Source organism: Ovis aries, chromosome 1 (genome assembly GCF_016772045.2).
Source record: "Ovis aries strain OAR_USU_Benz2616 breed Rambouillet chromosome 1, ARS-UI_Ramb_v3.0, whole genome shotgun sequence".
Taxonomy (NCBI): domain Eukaryota; kingdom Metazoa; phylum Chordata; class Mammalia; order Artiodactyla; family Bovidae; genus Ovis; species Ovis aries.
The window spans coordinates 95282717-95290352 of NC_056054.1; the positions used below are offsets into that span (position 1 = coordinate 95282717).

The 7636-nt window shown below is 43.0% G+C and overlaps 1 protein-coding gene across 3 annotated transcripts in view; it reads right to left on the reverse strand.

Moving 5' to 3' along the window:
• The window catches only part of GDAP2 (ganglioside induced differentiation associated protein 2), a 94364-nt gene that overhangs the window by 8173 nt on the left and 78555 nt on the right, over positions 1–7636 (reverse strand). The window lies entirely within an intron of this gene.

Genomic DNA, 7636 nt, shown 5'->3' on the forward strand with positions numbered 1-7636 from the left:
TTCTCCCTGCTGGAGGGTATAGTCTAGGTTGTCTTTTGCCAAAACCTACATGGAGGGTTAACACGGTTCCCTTTGTTACTGCAGCAATATGAAGAAAATATTTTGTGGCAGGCAGCATCCAGAGGTCTATTTGCAGAATTGATGAAGCTTGGCAAATCTGAATACCACAAAGGTTTCCAATAGGTAGAGACACGACTGCAGTGACAGAAATACAGCTGGTAAAGATCTTACATGTACAAGCTTGAACCTAGAGAAACCGCTCATAGTGACAAGTAACTCTGAAATTTGTTGCTATGTGAAAGGAACGTCACCAGTCTCTAACAGACCCCCTGGATCCCACAAGCACATGCATGACGCAGATCAGCAGAATCTAAATAAAAACAGGACTCTCATGAATCAGGTACTGGCCTCCTGATGGTGACGTTCTGCTGGAAGAAGAAAGCGCTATCAGGGACTGAATCATCATAAATGGGAGTTGGTAGTTCCCCTTCTGAGGATGGGCGCATGGTCCCCAAACATATTCAAAGGATAGATGCTAGTGTTTACAGAAAGATGGGTGGGGGGCATCCCTTGTGGTCCAGTGGTTGAGAATCCACCTTGTGGTACAGGAGATACCAGTTCATGGAGCAGCTAAGCCTGTGTGCCACAACTACTGAGCCCTCGCTCTAGAGCCTGTAAACTCCAACTACTGAGCCCACGAGCCACAACTACTGAAGCCTGCACAGTCTGCAACTACTGAAGCCTGTGCTGCGCAACAAGAGAAGCTATTGCAATAAGTCAGTGCGCTGCAACTAGAGAAAACCCACGAGCAGCAACAAAGACACAGTGCAGCCAAATATAAAGAAAGATAGATCTCCGAGTGTGACACGGGAAGTTCTAGACAGGGACAATCCTCAGAATAATGTGGACACAGTGAAATGCACAGCAAGAAAGGCTAGAATTATGGTCTGGCCCTGATTAACTGCTGCTGCTGCTGCTAAGTGGCTTCAGTTGTGTCCGACTCTGTGTGACCCCATAGACGGCAGCCCACCAGGCTCCCCCGTCCCTGGGATTCTCCAGGCAAGAACACTGGAGTGGGTTGCCATTTCCTTCTCCAATGCATGAAAATGAAAAGTGAAAGTGATGTCGCTCAGTCGTGTCCGACTCTTAGCGACCCCATGGACTGCAGCCCACCAGGCTCCTCCATCCATGGGATTTTCCAGGCAGGAGTACTGGAGTGGGGTGCCATTGCCTTCTCCCCTGATTAACTAGAAAGCCTATATATCACCTTGCAGTAAGTGGGTCAACGAGTCTATGTGCTTCCAGACATTCAAATACCAGATATATGGCAGTCATGGAAAACTGAGCAAATACATGGTACACCAACTGTTACTACTAGATTTCAGCATCTTCTCCTGCTCAGCCCAGGAGGACAGCATGATCATTCTTACCACAGTGATGCAAGTAACTGTAAGTTAGTATCCAAGACATAAGCTTTTTGCAACACTTGGACTAAGGTTTTTCCAGACCTATCTTCTAACTTGTTGCGTATCAAGATTCTCATTGGATGCAGGACTGTGAAGGGGAGCTTTCAGGTAGCTGAGCACATTTTAATGCAGAAAGGAGAAAGACTCAGAATATACACTTCTTTAGTCCCTTTGGCTAAGGATTTTGTCCATCCCCTGTTGTAAGAGAACTGGTCATTAATACCAGATTCACATTTGTCCTGCATGTTTACAAGAAAAATTTAAAATTTAACATCCCTACCAGGCTATGAGATGCATGAGGTTTAGAACTATGACCCTCTTGTACAAGATTATACTCCAGGAGCTCAAGGCATAGTTGCTGCTTGACCATTATTTTTTTGAGTACATAGTAAACTTGTAACTCCAGTAGGACACAGGAGCGTGGGTTCAGTTGCTCACAACTACAGCTCATTCTATTATTTGTGATCCTTATGTTCTATAAAGTTGCTGCAACCACTAAACACTGCTTCTAAGAGAAATACAAAGATGAAGTTCCCTTGGGCCTCCAGTCATATTTTCATCAACCAATCAATCCATCACTTTGTTTTATGTGTGTTTCTGTTTAAAGATTCTTTGTATGATATAGACTGTTGATTCATTAACATTGAATTCATGGCCAACAGTACCATAACTGATGCCTGAAGGAAGCTTATTCAACACTTTATGGAGTTATTTTTTCCATAAGGAACACCATAGCCTTCTTGCATTTAGCAATATGAGACAGCACTTCAGCACTCTTCTGGGAGCCACTTTAAACAGAGAAATCAATAAGGAGCAAAACTGCCAAATAGAAGGCACCAAATAAACATAGAAAGGAAACGTGCTTATAGTATGAGACCTGAACTGTGCAGGCAGAAGCAGCACTTTGTTCCACATCAATTATTTTGCTGTCCTGAGGGCGAAAACACAGAACCTCTTTGGTATGATTAAGAAGAGTCATGGACCCAGACGGCAGTCTGTGGTTACCACTGGGTGCCCTGCAGTTCCCCAAGAACATGGGGCCTGATCAAGAGCTATTTCCATCTGGGGATGGTGTCACAAGACAAGAGACATTAGGAAGATGAGTGTGCCACAATTTGATTTACAATTTAAACCAAACTGTAAAAAGCTTTGTTTAGCTGGTATTTCTCAAACCTTAAAAAAGGCTTTTTTAGAAAATAAAGTAGAAGATTCTATATCACAGACTAAAAAAAAAAATCACAGTTTGGAAACAGCTTCAGAAGTTCAGGGACATTCAGAAGGGGCTTTTGAGGAAGACAGGAAGTGTTAGAGAACTCTTAACCATGTACCACACTAAATTTTGGATTCTGCTAAAATGATGTGAAATGCACATTTCTTCTCTAATCCCTAGCTTGACAAGACACACACGCTGATGTGGTACCCAGGTATGTGCAGGTAAGCTTTGAGAGTAAGAAGAGAGGGGAGACAGTGAGCATCCACTCTTTCTCTGTGTGTGTAGATGCCCAGCTGCCAGGAAGGGCAGGAACAGCTCTGACCGCATAGGCTTTACAGCTCAATTCAACTATTCTGGGTAACTCCATCTCCACCATTACAGAAGACTGCACAAAACTCGGCAAACCTACCTCATCATCTCAGAGCCTTGCCTCAGGCTTCCATACCTTGCTGGCTTAGCGTAAGACGATAGGCTGCTGCTACCTTCAGGTCTAGTATTTCATCATGAATGAGGCAAATTTGGACCTGAAACCCAATCCTCACTTACATTCACCTTTCCTGAAAAAAAGAGAATTATTAAGAGCTAATGTGAAGCAAGGCTGCTCACCGAAGGAAAGGCCATTTGGCTGAGACCTGATTTGCACTTGACTCATGTCTTTTCTGCTCCCATGCCTTATTAAATCATTCCCAAATCCTGACTGATCAAGTGGTTCTCCTGCTTTAGATCTAACTTCTTTGATAACATCAGCACAAAACACAATCTTTTAACAATTATTTAAAAGCCTACTACCCACTGGAGACTGTTCAAGGAGACATTGGGAATATGGCAATGCATAAAAAGGAAATGTTTATACCCCTAGTCATTCATATGTATTCATGTATCTATTCATATACACTATATAGTATATATGAATGTGTGAACTCACACACATTATATATATACACATATACATACAATACATAGATATATATATTTATTTATATATATATAGTAATATAGCCCACCTAGTGGCTCAGGTGGCAAAGAATCTGCTTGCAATGTGAGAGACCCTCGTTTAATCTCTGGCTCCAGAAGATCCCCTGGAGAAGGAAATGGCAACCCACTCCAGTATTCTTGCCTGGGAAATCCCATGGACAGAGGAGCCTGGAGGGCGACAGTCCATGGGGTCACAGAGTGGGAAACGACTGAGCAACTAACACGTATGGTAATACACCAGTGTGATGTTTAAACGGGTGTGGCATTGGAACTGACCAGTCAGAAGAGACACTAGTCATCATCTTGGAGTCGGGTTCTAGAAGAGCAAGTGGCACTAACTCTTTAGCTGCTAGATTATAAAGGTCCTGATGTAAATGATAAGGGTATATAAAGAATAGCTGTCTTATAGAAGAAAACAAAATTCAGTTAGCATCTGAATTTAATAATGTTGCAGTATCAATAACCCCTTCTCTTTGACTTCACAGAAGGCCGTGGGGTAGAGAGTAAAGCTGTAACTGACAAGAAGCAACTGCAGAAGGCCTCTTCTGAGTGACTTCCTGGATTCAGATCCAGCTGGCCTTGGGCAGTGAGGAACAGACACTGCTCTCACGGCTGTATCCCTGAGGGCAAAAAATTGCATGTTCATCTTAATAGGGTGTGGTTTCTCCCTTTTCACGTTGAAGCAACTTGGACCCAATAAAAGTCACTTTTAAGTAACATTTTGAAAATGTGCTTTTTAAGAGAATCCAGAGTTTTAAAAAGTATGCCTGGGAGCTATGAGCAACTGTAGAGAATAAAATGTTTTAGGCCTGTTTAACACTTTTAATATCATGATTTGAAGTTATCTTGACAAGAAGAAACAAGACACCTCCAAATCCTGTTTCCATACTTAGGGTAAGAATTGTACTTAGTATTATTCAGAGTATGTGAACAGCATCTTCTTTCAGCAGCTAGCCAAATACTTAAGGCAAGGTTTCTCAGTCTGAAATTTATATGAAGAGATGGTTCAGAAGTTTAAATTATTTCCCAAATGTATCCCTGATCTTAAGAAAGATTAAGGGCCACTGGCATAATGGATAGGTTCATTCATTCATGAATTCAGTTCAGCATTTGAGCAATGTTTATTATTTGCCAGGTGCTAGTCTAGGCACTGGGGGATTTAGCGCAGAGTTACGTCCAATGAGGTGCCCACTGTCATGGAGTGTTTTCTATAGAGAAGCTTACAGGGTTGATAGGAGTCAGACACCTGGGTTTAGACACTGGTACTGTAATCTGGAGCAGATTATTTGCCTCCGAGTCTCCATTTCTTCATCTGTAAATTAAGATAAGATTCACCCATCTGTAAATGTGGACAATAAGATTGGAACTAAAATGATTCAAGTATCAGCACAAAAGCATAAATTCAGTAAATGAATGAATGATAAATATTATTAAACTCCCTTCCCCAGGAAGAAGTAGGTGTGGGTCAGAGAGTAATTACTTCATTTTTACAGATAAAAAGGTTAATCTCAAAGTGGTTGCATGACTGTGTTAGAGCAGGGAGTGATTAATATAGTTATGACCTGGGCTAGCTAGTTGATAGATCCATTAGCTCTTAATTTTCTTCCTTTGCATTGCTTTTCCCTAGTGAGAACTTTGCTGGATTCATTAACTTTAAAGAATTATTGAATTATTTAAAAAGAGGTTGGCAAAACTAAGGCCCACTGCCTGTATTTGGCCTTCAAGCTAAGTGTGACTTTGGCATTTTTAAACTGCTGAAAATAAAGAGAATTTTAATAGACTTGAACATAATTTGAATTCCAGCCTCTGTAAATAAAGCCTTACTGGAACACGGGCACACTCATTTGCTCGAGCACTGTCCACGGCTGCTCTCACATTACAGCAGCACAGATGAATAGCTGTGACAAGACACCATATGGCCCGAAAAGCCTAAACTAGTTACTATCCAGTCCTTTCCCCCAAATGTTCGCCAACCCCTGATTTAAAATGTCATTTCCTCTGGAAGGAGATACATACCAAATATAGCATACATCTTCTGAACTGGTAATATGACACAACTTAAAATTAGGGGGTCAAATGCCTCAGTCTGCGAAGGTGAGACATTTTGATCATAGCACGTAGAATATTTAAATGAGACAACAGCCATTATATTTGAGAATTTTAGAACTATTAAATCATTGGATACTCACAACTCTAAGAGGTAAGTACTTTTTACATATGAAAGAACTGGAATTCAAAGTGATAGGGAAATGAGCCCAAGGTCATAGAGCTAGTGAATGGTTGAGATACAGATTTGAATAGAAGCCTCTGAAGAGTGGGACTGACCACACCTGTACACACACACGGTGCTTCTGTATACCAGACCGATGGCACTAATGGACGGCCCAAGATTTAAGAAAGATGCTTTGTATTGGTAGTTACCCAATCTTCTCTGCCCTTCCAAAACCTATTCCCTATGGCCAGTTTCTTCACTTTAAGAATCCCACTCCCCGCCCTCCCCTCAGAAAATGGGGGAAATACCTGCTTACAAGCTTTATCCTAAGGATGAGAGATAATATATTTACAATGCCTGGCATCCTGTAGTCGACAGAGGCTAGTATTTCATTACTGTTGTGTAGAAAAGGCTTTTGCAACACGCATGCACAGCGAATCTGCGGAGGTAACTCCGGGGGCAGAGGGGAGGTGGCTGCTTTAAGAGAGAAAAAGTTAAATATGGGCCACAGTCCCTGAAAAGCCTATCAATCAGCCTGAGGTTGCCAATTGCTCAAATTAGGCAGCTTATCCTCCTAGAGAGGATTTCTGCACCCCTGGTGATGGAAAGAAAGTGAAAGTGAAAGTGAAAGTCGCTCAGTCGTGCCTGACTCTTTGCGACCTCATGGACAGTGGCCTGCACCAAGCTCCGCCATCCATGGGATTTTCCAGGCAAGAGTACTGGAGTGGGTTGCTATTTCCTTCTCCAGTGAATCCTCCCGACCCAGGGATCGAACCCAGGTCTCCCGCATTGTAGACAGACGCTTTACCATCTGAGCCACCAGGGAAGTGGAAAGGAGCAATAAATACTGCTGAAGTTGGGGTGAGGTGGTGGTAACCCACCTTGGAAGGTCAGTCTTTACAGCTGATGGACAGTGCTTGATTCTGTGCTCAGTACGGGCCCTCCGTGAGACTCAGCATCAGCAGCAGTGGAGAGGAAACAGCCGGCAATGCAGAAACGGGAGAGGCCGCAGTTGTGAGGTAAGGAAAGTAATCTTAAGTTGCACTCTAGAATTCCCTCTTCTTTGAGGAAAGAAACTGGGGGGACTGAGGTCAGGAAAGTGCACTGCCACTACTCTGAAGCCCTCGGGTTTGACTTTCATTAGGCTTCAGAGCAATCTGGTGGCGGGGATTTCCCCTGGTCATTACCCTGGGGGTTTCTCTTTCCTTGATGGACAAATTCATAATTGCCTTCATGGTGTGGGTCGGGCACTATGTCCAGCACTGTAACTGTATTTTCTCCAGTGATTCTCACAACCATCCTGTGAAGCAGATATTGCCATCTACATGTCATGGATGTTAAAACTGAGGGTGAGAAGGGCTTGTTGCTCACTCACTTAGTCGTGTCTGACTCTTTGTGACCCCGTGGACTGCAGCATGCCAGGCTTCCCTGTCCTTTACTATCTCCCAGAGTTTGCTCAAATTCAAGTCCATTGAGTTGATGATGCCATCCAACCATCTCATTCGGTCGTCCCTTCCTCCTCCTGCCCTCAATCTTTCTCAGGTTCACGGTCTTTACCAATGAGTTGGTTCTTCACATCTGGTGGCCAAAGTATTGGAGCTTCAACTTCAGCATCGGTCCTTCCAATGAATAATCACATTTAATTTTCTTTAGGATTGACTGGTTTGATCTTCTTGTTGTCCAAGGGATTCTCAAGAGTCTTCACCACAGAGATAAGGGTGAAGTGGCTCTAAACCCAGAACAGCACTGCTGGTGAGTATCAGTCAGGAT